This window comes from Dermacentor andersoni, chromosome 2 (genome assembly GCF_023375885.2).
Source record: "Dermacentor andersoni chromosome 2, qqDerAnde1_hic_scaffold, whole genome shotgun sequence".
In the NCBI taxonomy this organism is placed as follows: Eukaryota; Metazoa; Arthropoda; class Arachnida; order Ixodida; family Ixodidae; genus Dermacentor; species Dermacentor andersoni.
The window spans coordinates 196589952-196609542 of NC_092815.1; the positions used below are offsets into that span (position 1 = coordinate 196589952).

Genomic DNA, 19591 nt, shown 5'->3' on the forward strand with positions numbered 1-19591 from the left:
TACGCGTGTATAAAGTCAATGGCGTGATGACGATTGTGTCAAGACGCATGTATGACGACAATGGTGCGAAGACGATGGCTTGATGATCCCGGCATGACAAGAGTCAGATGATGAACCTGGAGTGACGAAAATAGCGCGACCACGACGGCACGGTGACGACGGTATAACAACGAATACATCATGGTGCAGCGGTGCCGTAGAGGTAGACAATTCGCCTCTCATGCAGGAGGACCGTGGTTCGAAACCCGGTGGCACGCAATTTTCCACCGGATTAAAAAAATACGCTTGTTGATAAAATTGCATAAACAGGCATGGAGTGCGGTCTGATCCCGGTGACCAGAACCGGTAACGCACTCCCTCACCAGAGCAGGATTGGCCATCCTGGTGCAGTACTTGGCCACAACCTCCTATATGAATACAACAATCAAACCCCGGCCCTAGGAGAACTAGGAGTCGGATTGCTTATTGTTAAGGATATAGCTGGTAACATACAGGAATTCTATAGCATTAAGGAGAGGGTGACAGGTCTTGTTGTCAAACTTAATAATAGGTACAAATTGAAGATCGTACAGGTCTACGCCCCTACATCCAGTCATGATGAGCAGGAAGTCGAAAGCTTCTATGAAGACGTGGAATCGGCAATGGGTAAAGTCAAAACAATATACACTATAGTGATGGGCGACTTCAATGCCAGGGTAGGCAAGAAGCAGGCTGCGGACAAGTCAGTGGGGTAATACGACATAGGCTCCAGGAATAGCAGAGGAGAGTTATTAGTAGAGTTTGCAGAACCGAATAATATGCGGATAATGAATACATTTTTCCGCAAGCGGGATAGCCGAAAGTGGACGTGGAGCAGCCCGAATGGTGAGACAAGAAATAAAATAGACTTTATACTCTGCGCTAACCCTGGCATCATACAAGATGTGGACGTGCTCGGCAAGGTGCGCTGCAGTGACCATAGGTTTCTAAGAACTTGAATTAGCCGAAACTTGAGGAGGGAGCGGAAGAAACTGGTACATAAGAAGCCGATCAATGAGTTAGCGGTAAGAGGGAATATAGAGGAATTCCGGATCAAGCTACAGAACAGGTATTCAGCTTTAACTCAGGAAGAGGACCTTAGTGTTCAAGCGATGAACGACAGTCTTATGGGCATCATTATGGAGTGTGCAATAGAAGTCGGTGGTAACTCCGTTAGACAGGATACCATTAAGCTATCGCAGGAGACGAAAGATCTGATCAAGGAACGCCAATGTATGAAAGCCTCTAACCCTATAGCTAGAATAGAACTGGCAGAACTTTCCAAGTTAATCAACAAGCGTAAGACTGCTGATATAAGGAAGCATAATATGGATAGAATTGAACATGCTCTCAGGAACGGAGGAAGCCTAAAATCAGTGAAAAAGAAACTAGGAATAGGCAAGAATCAGATGTATGCGTTAAGAGACAAAGCAGGCAATATCATTACTAATATGTATCAGATAGTTGAAGTGGCTGAGGAGTTCTATAGAGATTCATACAGTACCAGTGGCACCCACGACGATAATGGAAGATAGAAAAGACTAGAGGAATTTGAAATCCTACGCGTAACGCCGGAAGAAGTAAGGAAAGCCTTGTGTGCTATTCAAATTGGGAAGGCAGCTGGGGAGGATCAGGTAACAGGAGACTTGTTGAAGGATGGTTGGCAGATTGTTGTAGAAAAACTGGCCACCCTGTTTACACAATGCCTCATGACTTCGAGCGTACCGGAATCTTGGAAGAACGCTAACCTAATCCTAATCCATAAAAAAGGGGACGCTAAAGATTTGAAAAATTATAGACCGATCAGCTTACTCTCCGTTGCCTACAAAGTATTTACTAAGGTAATCGCAAATAGAATCAGGAACACCTTAGACTTCTGTCAACCAAAGCACCAGGCAGGATTCCGTAAAGGCTACTCAACAATAGCCTATATTCACACGGTGATAAAGAAATGTGCGGAATATAACCAACCGTTATATATAGCTTTCATTGATTACGAGAAAGCGTTTCATTCAATCGAAATCTCAGCAGTCAGGGAGGCATTACGGAATCAGGGTGCAGACGAGCCGTATATAAAAATACTGCAAGATATCTATAGCGGCCCCTTAGCCACCGTAGTCCTCGATAAAGGAAGCAACCAAATGACAAGAAAGAAAGGCGCCGGGCAGGGAGATACGATCTCTCCAATGCTATTCACAGCGTGTTTACAGGAGGTATTCAGAGACCTGGTTTGGGAAGAATTGGGGATAAGAGGTAATGGAGAATACCTTAGCAACTTGCGATTCACTGATGGTGTTGCCTTGCTTAGTAACTCAAGGGACCAATTGCAATGCATGCTCACTGACCTGGAGAGGCAAAGCAGAATTGTGGGTCTAAAAATAATCTCCAGAAAACCAGTTACAGTTTAACAGTGTCGGAAGAGAACAGCAGTTTAGGATAGGTAGCGAGGCACTGGAAGGGGTATGGGAATAGATCTACTTAGGACAGGTAGTGACCGCGGATTTGGATCATGAGACTGAAATAATCAGAAGAATAAGAAAGCGCTGGCGTGCGTTTGGCAGGCATTCTCAGATCATGAACAGCAGGTTGCCATTATCCCTCAAGAGAAAAGTGTATAACAGCTGCGTCTCACCAGTACTCACGTAGGAGGCAGAAACCTGGAGGCTTAAGAAAAGGGTTCTACTTAAATTGAGGACGACGCAACGACCTTTGGAAAGACGAATGATGGGTGTAACGTTAAGGGATAAGAAAAGAGCAGATTGGGTGAGGGAACAAGCGCGAGTTAATCACATCTTAGTTGAGATCAAGAAAAAGAAATGGGAATGGGCATGACACGTAATGAGGAGGGAAGATAACCGATTGTCATTAAGGGTTACGGATTGGATCCCACGAGAAGGGTTGCGTAGCAGGGGGCGCCAGAAACTTAGGTGGGCGGATGAGATTAAGAAGTTTGCAGGGACAACATGGCCACAATTAGTACATGACCGTGGTAGTTGGAGAAGTATGGGAGAGGCCTTTGCCCTGCAGTAGGCGTAACCAGGCTGATGATGATGATGACATGATAGCGATTGTTTGTTGATGACGTAATGACTGCGATGGCCGTGCGGTGGTGGCGTAATCACGATTGAATGACTACAGCATGATTACAGTCAAATGACGAAAAAGGGCTTTCGTGTATGTATCAAAGAATGCGGTATGGTGGCATTATGACGACGGGATGAGGTTGCCGATGATTACGATGGTAAACTACAACGTGACGACGACCGCATGACAACAATGAAACGACAATGACTTTGTGACGATGATAACGGGACGGCGACGACATGACAACAGTAGGATGACGAAGCCATCGATCACAACTGCATCACGACGTAATTATGACAACGAGTGTTAGACGACAGCTGTATGATGACGATGCAATGACGGCGATGGCGTTACGATGGTACAGGCAAAATAGGATGAAGACGAGTGGTTGATGGGGGCAGCGCTTTGATAAAAGCTATCACGAAGCCTGTATGACCACGCTGGTGTGACGGCGACGGCATGACCAGTGTCAGATGACGAAAGTGAAGTGACAACGATGTAATGAACATGATGGCAGCACGATGGCAGTCACTTAGCAAATGTGTGACGACTGTATACGACGATACGAATGACCACATCGTCTTGCCGCGATCGTCTGTAGTCAGCGATTGTTCTATGATTTTTATTTCTCTGTCTGTCCTTGTTTCAGTCGCGCTGTTTGAGCATAGTTCAAATGACAATGAGATCACGATGATGGCGTGACGGCGATGGCATGACGAGAGGGGGACAACGAAGCTGGCATACACGTAGTGAACGTGGAGCTTTTCATGTGTCCCTACAATTGTCTGATTGTCACTTTTCATCTAATGGCAATATTTGAAGTTGATAAATAATTAAGGCTAATTATCCAATTACGCAGAAAGAAAATTTATTTCGGGTATATCTAAGTGACGTCAAACAACATTAGCTTGGTTTTGTCTGGATACGTGTATTGGTGTATTCTTAAGCTCTGGCTAAAGTTAGCTGGGACTCAAATGGGACACAAATGTAGGCGGGAAGAGCATGCATAGCAAATCTTTGTACAGCATTTTACCCGACAGGTACTACATGTAATCTGTGTCAAACCAAACTCTCGGGAAACGAACCGCGAAGTGGGCTTCATGCATTTCTCGGACGATTGTCATACTTCCTAAAGAGAAATGTGGGCCCAACGCTATACATGCTTTCATTTCGCGACATATTGGCTCGCGCCGACAATGTGTCTCGTGCGGCACGTTGCATATGGAGATAAGTGCGGCATGACTGCCTCGCTAATCTGGAGATCGCGAGAACCAACGCGTTGGTGACGCGTGGGTGCGATTCAAAGCAGCTGCCGCCAACAGCCCGGCCAGAGGAGGTGTGCTACTCTGGCGCTACCTCGTAGTCGTCGTCGCCGTACTATCCTTTTGTTTTCGCGCTTTCATCATGCCCTTTTCATCCGCTTTCCTCCTCGCGTTTTTGAAACCCCGCTGCGCTCTCCGTTCACTCTTCCATGTTTCGCTGTGCTCATTTGCTCGGTCACACCGACGCTCGCCACAGGAACGGGCGCCTAGGAGCTGCGGTCGAAAATTAGAATAAATATTTGAAGACACAACTAAATTAGGTAAAACGTTAAAAATTATAACCTAAATGGCTGACCGAATAATATGATCCGAAATGTCAAGAAAATAGAAGTGAGATTATGCCGCACGTCGAGATGCACCAATCCCAGCCAGTCCGCACTAAGAGGCCTAAAATATTTTCGGGCCTCATTAGCGCCCCCACAAAGACGTTGACGGAATTTGAATCCGCTAGCCGGTGGAGTGACGGTGTCCGTCCTCGGCCCCGTAAGTGACCGGGATTCAGGTGCGCTGTCGCTCGCCAGACGTGCTTGGCAGAATGCCGAGTATGGTTCAGCTTCAACCCAGCCCAGACCGACAGTTGGGTGATTCGAAAAGTCATTCGGGCCTCATGAGCTTAAAATTCAAGATCATACAAAAGTGGTAAACATTTGGTGTTAACGCTGGCTGTAAAGCCTGGCTTAATTATTAGCCTGCAAAATGTAGTAAATTTTCTTACCGGATTCTTATTGAAAGCTCATGTTCTACCGAACCACGAGCCTGATTCTTTCGAAGAATTCATCCGTGCTCTTGCTGCACTGCCATGTTTCTCTATCGTGGATACGACGTCTTGAATACTCGGCTTGTCTGTGCAAATGAACGCTACATCATCTACTTCAGCTAACACTTTAACTTCATTACCCAGATTTTGGAAGCCATGTGTGAAACTCCTCTGAATCGCGCTGAAGCATCGCGCTTCCAGATGAAGGGCGAAGTGTAGTGGGAGCATTGCCTTGCCTTGTTTCCCGGAGGAGCCAATAGAAATGGCATCGGGAAGATTGCAGTGAATAACCAAGTTAGCATATCAATGGGTGTTGGTAAGGCTAATGCGTTTAAGCAAATTAGAGCTGACATTGGCGTGCTCAAGAAGAGAACGTATATAGGAATGATTTACACGATCAAAGGTTTCAGCAAAGCTTACCAAGAGCATTGCAAGCTGCTCAGTAGAACCATAGCAGCATTGAAAAACACCAAATTTTCATACTAGACGAACTTCTTCACTAAGGAATCTTCAAGAAGCAAATATAGGCAAATGTTCAAAAAATAAAATTGCTGGGGCTATATCTACGGGATCATTCATTTCTTGATAATTAAAGAGTTTTGAGTTAACTTCTACAGTTACACAATTCCCAACAATCTTTCCTATAACCATACCATCGGATCAGAACGAAAGTGGTTAGGAAACATAGGACATTCCTCGGGAAGCGATTCATAAAGATACATAAATCCAATAAAAGTGGAAGCAAGAGCAACCTTCAACTCGTGTATAATAGCAAGATACTTTTCCCGAAGCGCCTACATCAATGAGCCCTGCACTTTTCTACTACGCAAGACCCAACTTCACTATTACAGCATCGCTGAACTTTAATCCTGCTGCGATCGGTCTGAACAATGTCAAAAGTTGCGCCTCATATAACAAGATGCCGCGTTCGCAGTTAACAGGGCTAGGCAAAGTTTCAAACACTCGAATTCTGTTACCACCATCAATAGGTGCAAAGACGTTGACTAATCCCCATAACACACCCTGCCGCCACATACATAACGGGTATTTCAGCGAACACTTTCAAAAATGTTACTTTCAGAAATATTGAAATGCATAACCAACTAATTAACGAAAACGCACTAATTTACACGAAGTTTAGCCTGAGCGTTCACAATGCGGATTCACTTGGAGCTAATTCTCCGAACGACACCAGTTTCGAGGTATAAATACCCGAACTTTGCAGTGAAATTCATTGGCATTCCAGTTAATTTTGTGCTTCAATACATGGAACGACGTTTGGTTAAGAGAGTAAGTGCAACAACAGTGCATTTTTACCGCAAGATTAACGGCGCATATCTCGTAAATGGTGTCATCCACACAATTCTTTTCAATTGAATATGGCTTGCAGTCTCACCCTCTAGAATTTATAAATTGGAATATGTGCCATAAATCCACTAGTTAAATAGTTATCTAGTTCAATTTTATTAGTTCATAAATTCTGCACTTCATTTTTTTTGTGTAAGTAATGTCCGCTTCTTCGAGTACACAAGCTCATGGATAGGAATTGTTCTGTCTGGGACAGACAATTTTAAAGAACTGCATTCGTTCAAACACCCTGTACATTGAACTTTAGTGCCCACGTGATAAGGAGATGCTGAACGAGATAGGGCATTTATCAGACACAAGAATCAGCCCGTGGACAACACGAGAGCGTGTAAGCGCCGGATGTTATTGTCAGCCACAACAAAAAAAAGATCGCTAGTCCTTTAGCGGCCTGATCACTCTCAATCTTCGATTGCTGCGGTGATGAAATCTGGAAATATTTGTAAACATTTCTATGAATGACACTGCGACATTATTTCGAAGCTATGAATGCATGACGGTTACAATAAAATGGCCTAAATACAATATCGAAGTGTTCTGCGCTATTCATGCTTCAGGTCGAGGAAATGGGTGCGAACAGAATGCCGCGTGTCCAATGCTCATTTCTTTAATAAACCAGCTCTCAGAGAAACTTGCTGGTTAAGATGCGCACAACTTATTTAAATATTCGAGTTGGTATTCTAGGTGTGAAGGAGCTACCCAATAACGTAAAACGTATGAAGGGCACAACACACCAGAATGAAAATTGTTGACATCGTTATAACTTACCTCAGCCGAACATACGTAGGAACAGAAATTTGCACAAATACAACAGTACATGATGTAATAGCGTTGTGGCGGATTTGGAAAAAGTTGCTGCCACGTTGCAACGCAAGAACTCTTCATCTCATGCGCAGGCTAGCTGCGGAGATGGCGGGGATTAGGAAGCTCGCGCTTTCACCCTCCTCGCCGCAACCCTCTTTGGCCCCAGTCGCCATGGGTACGTCCGAGACATCCCACGCGGATCGCCCACCCAAGCATCGAGCGGTATAGAACAGAGAGGAAGACGAGACTATACAATTGCTCTCAGAACTCAAGAATGCCTTCGCCAGCATACAGACTAGCTTAGCAAAGGTCCAGGAATCTATAGCGCACCCAAAAATGGGCTTGGGTGCACTCAGTGAACGGATAAGCAAACTAGAGGACGTCGATGCCAGGAGAGAACCCAGCCCTGCTCCTTCGCAGGTCGCAGCACGACGTCATGTACTAGCACCAGCGACGGAGGGCGCGATTCTCAGGGCCGTTCAAGCCTCCTCTCAGCCTAGCCATGGATAGTGCGGACGAGAACTTTAGTATCTGGCAATGGAACTCCGGAGGGTTTCCCAACAAGAAGGCGCTTCTGCAGAAATATTTAAAAACTCTCAAGGTTAAGCCTCAAGTCATCGCTATTCAGGGAGTTGCAACTAGTATTCCTATCAAACTCGCAGGTTACCTGGTAGTATCCTCACATTCAGGACGTAGGGGAGTTGCTACCCTTGTCAACAAAAGGTACAATTGCCTCTCTCGCGACCTCGGGGCCGTTGGTGATGGCATCGAGTACGTCATGACAGAAATCCTCGTGAACCCACCCAGAAATGGCCTCAGAAGAAACAGCTTCCTTATCCTCAACGTATACTGCAGCCCCAGCTACCTCAGGGCGAGGGCGAACTCTCTCCTCAAGAGGGCCGTCAGCCTGGCCGGTGTGCACCCCCTTGTCGTCTTCGGGAATTTCGCGTCCGACATAGGGTGTGGGGGTACACCCATGACACGGCCAAGGGACGCGGACTGTGGCAGACTGCGATGGAACTGGACTTGACCCTTATCACCGATAAGGATTTCCCCACTAGGAGAGGCAACTGCGCATGCCGGGACACGACCCCAGACCTCTCTATTGTCAAGAACGTAGGGGAGGTCAAGTGGGTCAATACGGCTCAAACCTCGGAAGGGAGCACTACGTCATCGAAGTCTCCCTTGCAATTGCCCGCTATAAGACGAGGAAATTCAAGTTGATCGACTGGGACGTTTCCCGCAAGACCAGAGCCGAGCACGCACCGATGGACGAGACACACTTTGAAGGTTGGTGCAAAGGAATCAGGCTTGACGCCGCGGCGGCAACCAAGGCGGTCGTCACTGAGCTCGACGTTGACAAGATGGATAGCAGGTTGGCGCACCTGCTGGAAGCTAAGCAAGCCCTCCTCACGAGATGGAAGGGGCAGAAGCATAACAGGAGGCTCCGCAAGAAGGTTTCGGAGGTTAACAGGGACATCGAACATCACTGCAAGAACCTGTGTAAGCGACAATGGTATGAGCTCTGCGAATCCGTCAAGGGTCAGCTCAGATCAGGCAAGAGCTGGGGTCTGCTCAAACACATTCTCGATGAGGGCAGCATCCGATCCAGCCAGAGACGATCCCTCGCGCGAGCCATCCACCTCGCTACGGACTCTATGCCGGACGAGTTGATTGTCGACAGGCTCGTAGACAAGTACCTGCCGGTCGCGGATAGATCTGCCCCCACCCAGGTCCCGGACTACGTGGGGTGTGCGGTGCCGGAGTTGGACCAGGACTTTACCGCGGCCGAGATCCGAGATGTCCTCTTCTCACACAGCGTCAAATCTGCCCCTGGCCCAGATGGCGCCACTAACAGGATGCTGAGGAATCTCCATGATGAGTCGATCGACTTCCTCACTGAAAAGATTAATAAAGTCTGGCGTAGTGGACAGGTCCCAACACAGTAGAAGGCGGCCTGCACGGTACTCATCCCCAAACCCAGTAAAGCACCAGGAATAGAGAATCGAAGACCAATTTCCCTGACGTCCTGTGTCGGTAAGGCTGCAGAGCATGCCCTGCTACACCGGCTCAAGGTGCACTTCGAGGCCAATGACATGTATACCCACAATATGACTGGTTTCAGAGCCGGCCTCTCGACACAGGACGCCATGAAGCTGATAAAGCATCACATCGTTGACCGGAGCACGGGAGATACTAGAGCCATCCTTGGATAAGACCTGCAGAAGGCATTCGACAATATCTCACACGAGTTCATTCTCCAGTCTATTGCCGGCCTCGGGCTCAGGAAAAGGACCCACGACTTCGTCCGATCCTTCCTTAGCCAGACAACTGCCAAGCTTAAGCTCGAAGGATACCTTTCGCAAGAGATCACCCTCGGTTCACGAGCACGCCTCAGTGTTCAGTCATCTCGCCAACATTATTTAACATCGCAATGATTGGGCTTTCTAAGGAGCTCACGAAGATTCAAGTTATCAACCACACCATCTACGCAGATGACATCACCATCTGGTGCGTCGGCGGGAGCGACGGCTAAGTTGAAGCCGCCATGCAGAGCACCATCGATGCGACGGAGCGCTTCTTCCGCCCCAGTGGGCTCAGATGTTCTCCATCGAAGTCTGAGCTACTTCTCTACAAGAAAAGACCCACAGGCGGCGGCCATCGTCATTGGAAACCGGCGTCCGAAAGCGAAATACGGCTTTTCACTAGTGACGGGTCTCCGGTGCCCAGAGTGGACTCGCTCCGAATATTGGGAATGTATATCGAGTCTAACGATTCCAATGGAACCGCACTCAGAAAGATCACCGCCACAACGGAGAGTGCTCCCGGCCTCATTCGGAGGATCGCCAACAGGCATCGGGTTATCAAGGTAGAGACAATTTCAACCGCATTATACATGCTTTTGTTCTCTGCCACCTTTCATACTCGGCGGCCATGCATAATTGGCATGTTGCAGAGAGGAACAAGCTGAATTCACTCATCAGAAAGGTCTTTAAGCTTGCCCTCAGCTTACCTGCAAGCGCCCACACCGAAAATCTGTTGAACCTCGGAGTCCACAACACGCTCGAAGAAATTATCGAGGCACAAGAGCACTCACAGCTGCTCAGACTATCCGGCACCCCGACGGGCCGCAAGTTACTCGACGAGATGGGCCTCAATCCTGTCCACCAGTGCCCCAACGTCGTGGGGATTCCCACCGACATCAGGTCTCACCTGCACATCGTGCCCCTTCCCCGCAATATGCACCCCGCAAACAATGTCGGCAGACGTCGGGCCAGGGGTACAGCTCTACTAGTGCATGTCCGCAATAACCACATTGAGGCAAGCTTCGTGGATGCCGCGGCATATGTCCAAAAAGAGGCATTCGCCGTCTCCATCGTAGACTCCAATTCACGGCTCACTTGCTGCGCTACGGTACGCACTTCGAGGCCCCTGGTAGCCGAACAGCTTACAGTCGCGCTGGCTTTGCTCGATGGTCGCAGAGAGGCAATATATAGTGATCCCAAGGCAGCCATTAAGGCCTACCAAATCGCTATGGTCTCCCCCCAGGCCCTCCGCATTCTCCAAAGCGCCAAAAGTATCTCTCCGCATTCTCTCATTTGGTTTCCCGTTCACTTGGGGTCCATTGAGGGCTCTCCCTCTAACCGTAACGAGGGCGCACACGAGGCCGCTCGAGGACTCACTGACCGCGCCAACACAGCAGTTTAGCAGTCCCCCTGCCCCATGGGGAACCCTTGCTTACGTTTAATGGAATCATTACACACTACTATATGTCAAGACGGGTATTCCCCCTCCCGCACCCCGCCTTATGGAGGGCGCGGGCGGTTACCCTTGGATTTCTACAAGCCCGTGCGTACCCTAACCTCGCGGTTCTTCATGCCATATACCCTGAAAGATATCTCAGTGCGGACTGCCCTGCCTGTGGACTAAGGGCAACATTGCACCATGTGATGTGGGAGTGTGAAGCCATCGGCTCCTCCTTCAGCGAGGATAGGTGGGCTGCGCTCTTGGGCAGCCCCGAACTCAACGACCAAACCCTGACCGTCCAGAGTGCCCGCGATCGGGCCGTCAAGCTCGGCTTGGCGGTCCCTACGTGGGACTAGCCGGGTGGCGCGGTGTCTCCCCTGGGTCTTCTCTAGACCGAAATAAAGTTACTTCACTCACTCACTCACTCTTCATTTTCTTTCCTCACCCGCTCCTTCCGCTCGCGGCACCACGGACTTCGTCGTCGTGTGTACGTCGGCACATTCGCTGTGACAGAAGCAAGAACTTCAGCATAAAATGAGAACACAAAATGCGAATACTTAGGAACTGTTTCGAAGAAAATAGTCGAGGTCGATTATTATTAGCTATGAATATTGTGTAGACCCAACGCGCTGTGGGAATCAATGCTTTGCAAAGCAAATTGCAGGTCACTGGCGATCGCGTTGACACTGCGGCAGCGCCCTTGGAACGGCTCCCTGAGCCTCTCGATAAGTTTAAGTAGAGGCGCTCATTGTGGGGCTAGGACATGCTGAAGCTGAGAAAGGCCATAAGTTTTCGTAGCAACTCGATAACTACGGAAACATCGTTAGTCCTATGCGCATGGTAGCACACTGAGTTGGGCATATCACTCAGATAGTCTCATTGAGGCACTTCTCCGCGAAGTTCCACTCTTCCAAGATCTCCTTTGTTATATCTGCAGTAGCGTGGCAGTTCCGGACTGTGACGTCGAGTGCAGTCTGAAGGCGGAACCTGAGAATCTCCATAGTCGTGTAGACCACGCGGGAGGGCATGACGCCACACCTGTCGGTACTGCGAATCTTGAGTGTGCCAATGTCGAGCGCTGTGGGGACAGCTCGGCGTTCACGTGGCGGAGATGCCCAAAGTAAATCTGGGGTAACCAGAGCTTTTCGTAAACTAACCATGGGGGATGTGGTTTTCACCGGAACTCATGTCGAGGTACCTGGGAAGCGACTTGATACTGATGCCTTTTCTCGGTGTTAATGCCTTTCGGAGCCGTTATCGTTCGTGAGTGGCAAGTCGATTGCACTCAGGCACGCAAAAATTCTGGAAATTATTAGCATCGATAAAAGGCATGCCTACAAAATAGTGGTGCTGGTTTCCATCTCCATGCCTGTCTTATGGCACAGCGTCAGGAGTCCGTTGGTGCGCACCGGGCCGTCGATCGGAGTCGCTCTGACGACGCTGCCATGCTGAAGTTCAGCGCGGTGTTGCCGTAGTCGAACTTCACGTCTAGCGTATAAGCGCAAGCCTCGATGCTCGAATTAGCGGCCTGGTAACGACAAGAAATGCCGTGAAAGTCCACTGTGCAGGCGTCCGGACGAACGAGGGGTGCCCGCGTTGCTGATGGCGTTCGGAAATTAAACTTTGTGGGAAACTGGCTTCTGAAATGTGCTCCGTACGAAGGTAGCCACTACGCGGTGTTCCGCTGCCGAGTTCGCCAGATCTTTTTACCAGCGTCACCTGGTTCGAACGCAGGTAGTGCTTGAGAATCACAGGCTAGAGTGGATTACGTAGCTCGAATGACGACAATGCAACGACTACGACGGCGTCGCGAAAAGGAACGTATACCCGCGGTCCACGGCGTAGGAGAACGGACGGATGGACGGAGGGCCGACCCACAGACCCAGGAGCCACCTAAGTTCCTTTGTGGGGGAGAATATGTTCGTGCATTCAGCTGTCTCTACAATGCGAAATAAATTGTTCGTAGAATTCAATATCGGAATTTTAGGTTCATACCTGCTTCGCTGTGCGTATTCGAAACATTAAACTCAGCAAGTCAACCCCACACGTGTTCCGTTCCATGGGAGTATAAACCTAACCCAGCCGTATCGGCCCGCCCACTCGAAGTTCCTCAAGAGGAGCATTGCCAACTTGTGCTTTGGAAATGCTTTAAAGAAACCTTGCCAACATAATATCTATACGAGTCTTATGGATCTTATGAGGTTATCAGCAGCAGGGCTTCCGGAGTCAGTGCAAGTTTCGGTCGTAGCGGGGCTGCTAAAATGATACGGGTCAGACAGCACAAATAGGCACGCGGAAAGTCAACGGACGGTACGCAGAGGGACGGTAGCGGTAGTGCCCTATCTGCATAGAACGGCACATAGTCTTAAGAAAGTGGCTAGCCGGGTGGACACATAAGTGATCTTTTCAACGCCAGAAAAACTCGCAAAAATATGTCGTTTGGTGGACCCGTACTGTAAGCCATCTGTCGGATGCTCTATTAATCATCGGAAAGCACCAGTGTGTTGCGTAGAAGCAGTTGTTTATGAACTCCAGCTGTCCTGTGAGAAAAATACATACGACAGAGAAGAAGGTGTCTTAATGACCGGTTACTGTCAGGAATGTCAGGAATTCACTGTCAGGAATGCGGGTGTGCGCCGATGTATGGGTCCTGCCGGCTTCTTGCGAAGCACAAGGATGAAGATGTGCGAAAGATTATTGAGGCTCATGCTATCTGTCGGTATAGTGATACGTGTGTTATTGCCCCTTCGGTCGACTTCTTAGATAAGGAGAAGGCTTTTTTGGATAGTTAATATTTTGATGAGGTGACGCCACTGTGCATGGGTTAAATAGGTGGGTGTTTCCTCAAAATCGAGTTGTTGAAGTTAGCGCATTGTGGAATCGTCTCCCTTCTGTCCTTCTTCACTGGCGCTAAATGTGCTTTTCAGGTCAGTTTACCAGCACACCCAACAAATGGCAATGCTGATCTGCCCTTATCTGTTAAAACGACACTAAAGGCAAACACTATGTTGATGTGGACTGTTTAAATACCTTTGCGGAAACCTCGCAACGCTTGTTTCTTGCCAAGAAAAGACTTAGTTTAAAAGGAAATGGTATCTGAACGGTCCGAATACCTTTTTTCGATATTCAAATATTGCGCCACACAACCATGGGAGTGGTGGTGCCGTTGCCTACGCCATCACCGCCCTTTGCTGCCGCCGATGAGTAAAACAGTACCCGACAGAAGGCGGCACCGAGCCAAGACAGAGCAGCGGATTCGCCGCTGCAACTGCTTTTTGGTCAAGTGGCGTAGACCGTTCGGGCATCCCGCGACATGCCATGGAAGCTGAATTCTCTGTTACTTGCAGTTTTCGCGAGCCAGCAAAACCAGCGCAGGAACTACGTGATCAGGAATGTAGTGAAACGCGAAAGCGTGGGCGCCGCAGGGTCGAGCGAAAACAGAACCTTTAAACCGTCCACGTCATTGTCAACGGTAATTTCAATGAGTTCATTTCTTAAAACATAAAAATGGAACCACACAAGTAGAATTATATTTCATATTATAATACAATACGAGGATGTTTTTGCAACAAGTAGTTGAGTACTAGTGACAGAATTTAACTGAGGAGTGCTTTCGTCAGCCCGCAAGTACTTGAATGCCCCGGGGGAGTCTCTAAGCGTGTCCCGCATTTACTTCGGTTTCTCAATTATTAGGGCTCTGTTCGGGATAATATTGACGCCTTAGAGATTCTCGAGCATTATTCTATCACTTTAGCTAGACATAGTATTTGCCTTTAGCGTCCCTTTAATGTCGGATGCAACTTATTTGCACACAACCGCATTCTGCACAATGAAATCAATTACCCTGATGACCACATCACCTGAAAGACAACCTTAGAGGTTACTTCAGTGTAGTCTAGGGACTGGCAAATGCACATCAACGAAAAAAAGTCCGCTCTGTTATACATAACTTAAAAAAACATTCATTCACATTTAATTATGCCATTAATTCAACTAAACTGTCTAAAGTTAAGGAGCCTAAATACCTAGATGACATATTGTCACAACATTTACTATGAGATTGCCATATTCAATTTATGACCTCATCTGCATTAAAAAGACTGCGTTTTCCAATAAGACGATTACAGCTAGTGCCACCATACACCAAGTTACTGGCCTATAATACACTAATTATACCCATCCTGGGATGCGCCGACACTGCTTGGTTTCCATACACGCACAAAACCTAACTAAACAACAAACCTAACCAAGAAGCTCGAAGGAGCTGAAGAAGGAGCGCTTAGGGCCTTTTTTATAAAATTTAGCCATACAGACTTGCCCACACAGCTGCGTAAGAAGGCTGGGTTACTAACCATAAAAACCGGGGGAAGTTGGCGCGCTTAAAGGTAATGTACTAACTAATCCACAACCGCCAAAATATAGATAAGTCCCATTATATTAAGCGATGCACAGCGAGAACTACCTTCCCGAAACACTGCCATACTCTTGCTTCTTACAAATTCCACAGAGATGCCCTCAAATTCTCGTTTTCCCCCTGGTGATCACATAATGGAATAACCTGACCCCTTTCATTACCAGTAGCACATCTTTAGCTTCATGTCTAAAGTAATTGAAAGCAATTCTCAACACTCGCAATTTTGAAACTGTGTTGTTTTTGATTTATCCTGATTCACTAGCCTCGCAATTTTATAACAGTGTTGTTTTTGCCTTTATCCTCAATAAGTTAAGTGGGAATGTATTATTGTCGTTGACGTTCACTTTTGTGGATTTTTTGTATGCCTTACAGCCGTCAATTGCACGTCTTTTGGCTGTATAATTTTTAGTTTTTTTTCGCCTTGTTGTAAAATCACTCTCTTCTTCTTGACCTCCTGTTTTATTGCATATAGGGATTGACAAAATGCATAAATAAATAAATAATAAGTGTAAATAAACAAATCTACTGGCCGCGGTTTTTTTTAGTGAACGCACAACAATCTTCCGGGGCAGTTGACAAGGAAAAGCATGGCAATGACGTCAATGAGTATGGCAAGTAGGGCCTCTTTTGTCAAGTTAACGAAGCTAAATACCAGCGTCGACCCGATGAGCTCGTTTTATGCTACCATTTAGGCAAACCCTTTAAACGCAAGGACAGCGACGAGCATGTATCGTGTCTTCCGAAATACACTATCTCATCTGGTTGCAATAAATTACTGCACAAGAATGCTGGCAGCGCGTCCTCGAGGTAAACCCGCCTACAATGTTATGCCATTGCTTGATCAAGCAATGTTTTGAAGACTCAAAGTTGTCTTATCGGAAAATGGACGTGCTTACTCGAGCGAGAGAGTCCAGCAGTGGGCAGGTAGCTAAGAAGCTTACGACGTTGTGTTTCGTTTCAACCAAAGGCAAATGGAAAGACTGGTAGGGATGTCCGCAATATTAGGCAGCTTATCTCGATTTACAGAACGCGTAAATGCGGATGGAAATCTTGCCTGGTAATGACTGTGCCTGGCCAGAATAGAATGCACGGCTGTAGTCTTGCCTGTACCGCGCATTTTGTTGCATATAGCAAATTTTTCATACTACCGGCCTACAAAATAGTGTGAATTTACCAGAAGATTCAACTTTCTGAATACCGCAGAGCCAATGAGCAGCAAAGCGACGCAGTTCCAATTTGGAAATACATACCAAGGACACAGGCTAAATATTGCACTGAAGAGTCTTGTGCTTTTGTGGAAGGCATGACCAGGCAGCGAAAATTATTCTTAGACCTTTCAAAGTCGTGCAAGTGACGGTGCGACAAGGTGTGCGTAATATCGCAGGGTACCTCTATCAATGGCTACATACAAGCCGCAACCATAAACTACGTTCAGTACTATCAACCTAGGAGGAGTCAAGAAACAAAATGAGGGAAGTGTAAGGCAGACGTAAAACAATACGTAAAGCGACAGTTCTTCGAGATGAAATAAGCAGATACCGAGTAAACAGTAATTGTGACCGTATTTGTTCGCGAATTCCCAGTGTCGTTACAAGGTAAAATCACCTACGCTTTAACTGACAGTAATAAGCGGCACTGAGCCCTCGGAGAGCCAATCAAAGGCTCAGACATGTTTTGGAAGCGGAAAATCGGGCTGAATCACAGGCGAAAATCGCAAGCACAAATCGAACATTTCCCACATATAATTTATTATCAAAGAATAAGAGCAAATACCACAGAGCCTGCCAGCATTCCCGTTCGTTCTCTTCCTGCCACTCATGATTCCCGGTATTTAAATAAAGAGCCATATTTTTATAGTTTCTGGGACAGTTCAGTTGTGAATGAAAGTTGAGCGCAGGATTCCTTGAAATCTTGCAGGAAAAAGCGCCGTCTAGTACAGGGATGCACAAATGATGAAAAGATATATCAGGAATGGCTGATACCCCCCTAAGCAAGCAAAGATGCAATAGCTGAATATTTATTTATTTATTTATTATATTTATTTAGGAGTACGGTAGCCCTCACTTGAGGGCTACAGTATCGTGAATTGCCAAGTAGTTGTCAAAGAAAACAAATGTCCGCACCAACAATACCACATCATAGAGCATTGTCAAACACAAATTACATGAAGGATGAATGAGTATACAAGTGCAATGTCTCTTAGAAATGCAAGAATAACAGTAAGCATGATCAATTATTAATTACCCCAAGGCCTGTAATACAATTCTAGTTGAGTATACAACGGTTTAACATTTTGTGTTGTTACAGTGCCGTCCGCCAGGCCATTCCATATGTAAATACATAAAGGACAGAACGAGGGTTGAAAACCATCAAGGCGTGTTTTATAAGGCTGTATACTGGCACTTCGGTTTAAACGCGCACTGTCTTTTAGAGGGGGACGAATGTACGTTTCTTTATTCATTCCTGCTTGATTCGTGATTATCTGGACAAAGAATTGCATTCGTTATTTTTCTCGTCGTGTTTCTGGCAGTTTGAAGTCGCAACATTCCAACATGTCTGTTACACAATCAGCTCTTTATATGAATGAAGAAACGAAAAAAAGAATAAAGGAAAGAGCGAGGAATAAATAAAAAGAAAGAGAAAAGGAAAGGAACTTGCGAAATAACAAGGAAAGCAAGAACAAAGAAAGAAAGAAGGAAGGAAATACGAAAAGAAAAAGGGAACTGAAGAAAGAACGAAAGCACATTTAGGTAGTGCATTAGGTGCTTGCAAGTGTCGTTGAAAAGGTCAAACTACAGCACCGTACGTGTACTTCATACTTCAGTTCGTTATGTCTTGCAAAAAGTCTGACGCTTCTGATGGCATAACTTGATGAATTACCGCGTGTGCTGGAGGCTTTCGCGTTAACGTCTTAAATTAGTGTAACATGTTGTCCATACCTTTTAAATGGCATGGTGTGATATTACACACGGAACAATGGCCTCCGGAATCAATTGCCTGCAATTCTGTGTTGTCGTTGTGACACGTTTACACGAAGCTTACTACAATGTGACATATGCCAGATACGTTTCAGCTGGTATGCGCCCCTTTTGCTAACTGCACTACAAGTCCACACTAAGCAACATTGTAAATTTAAGGGTGTCTTTTTTGTCTTTAACTCACCCTCTTACATATATAGAAAATGGGGCTTAGGCGAAATATTACACCAGCTTGAAAGGGCCAGTTTTCGGAACGACATATCTTGTGTGGCCCTATGACGTGCTCAAACGTGGCGCGCATCGCAGAAGAAATAAACCCCTATTGCTTTTTACTGGCTTGCAATGTGGAAAAACTAGAGCAGCATGTAATCCTGCATGGTGTATAATCCGCAAGAAAACACCCTTGTAGTGCCCTGCTAAAGAGTACACTAATTTGTAAAATTTTCAGATATTAGGCGTGCCAAAAGGGTATTGCGACATCCACCCTAGAGGGCTTAAATTTAAGTATTCTGTAGGTTGTGTCCGCACCACTTGCATTGAACAACTACCACATATGAAACTCGAGATAGCACAGAGTCGTTGGTTACTCCCTAGCTCCCTAAACATTTTGTTCCTGAAATATGAAGGTTTCTGCCCTGCAGAAGCATTGTTGTGTTCCTTTAGCATCTGCTGCCTGACAGACGGCAGCTTTCCCTTACGTGTGTGTTATGAATGTTTTAACTTATAAAAGAAATATTTGGTGGCATTGAGTTATTTAGTTAAGCAATCATTTTCTCTTGTGTTATGCATAGCTGCCTCTCCTTCTAAAAGAGCTGTAAATGGTCAGTACAAACGAAGCATTTTCAAAAAATAACTTAAGGTAATCTCTTTTTTATGTTTTCATTTAATGTAATGGTAAAGAAGACACAAATTCGGGACCCTATATATTAAAAGATTTGTTAATGTTGAAATACACATAACCGAAATATCGTGAATGTATAACAGAGTCCAGAAGTAACGTTCTTATATACCATTTTACAGGATACCTAAACTGTATAACGCTACGCTATATTCAAAGCCAAAGAACCTTATTCGATACTATCCATTACTCAGCCAAGACACC

General features: G+C 46.4%; 1 long non-coding RNA gene across 1 annotated transcript in view; it reads left to right on the forward strand.

Moving 5' to 3' along the window:
* LOC129387185 (uncharacterized) overlaps positions 1 to 19591 on the forward strand; it is a 58070-nt gene extending 38479 nt beyond the window's left edge. The window contains exon 3 of the long non-coding RNA XR_011892627.1: positions 19510 to 19591. This is a non-coding gene — a long non-coding RNA (uncharacterized lncRNA). The remainder of the gene's footprint in view (positions 1 to 19509) is intronic.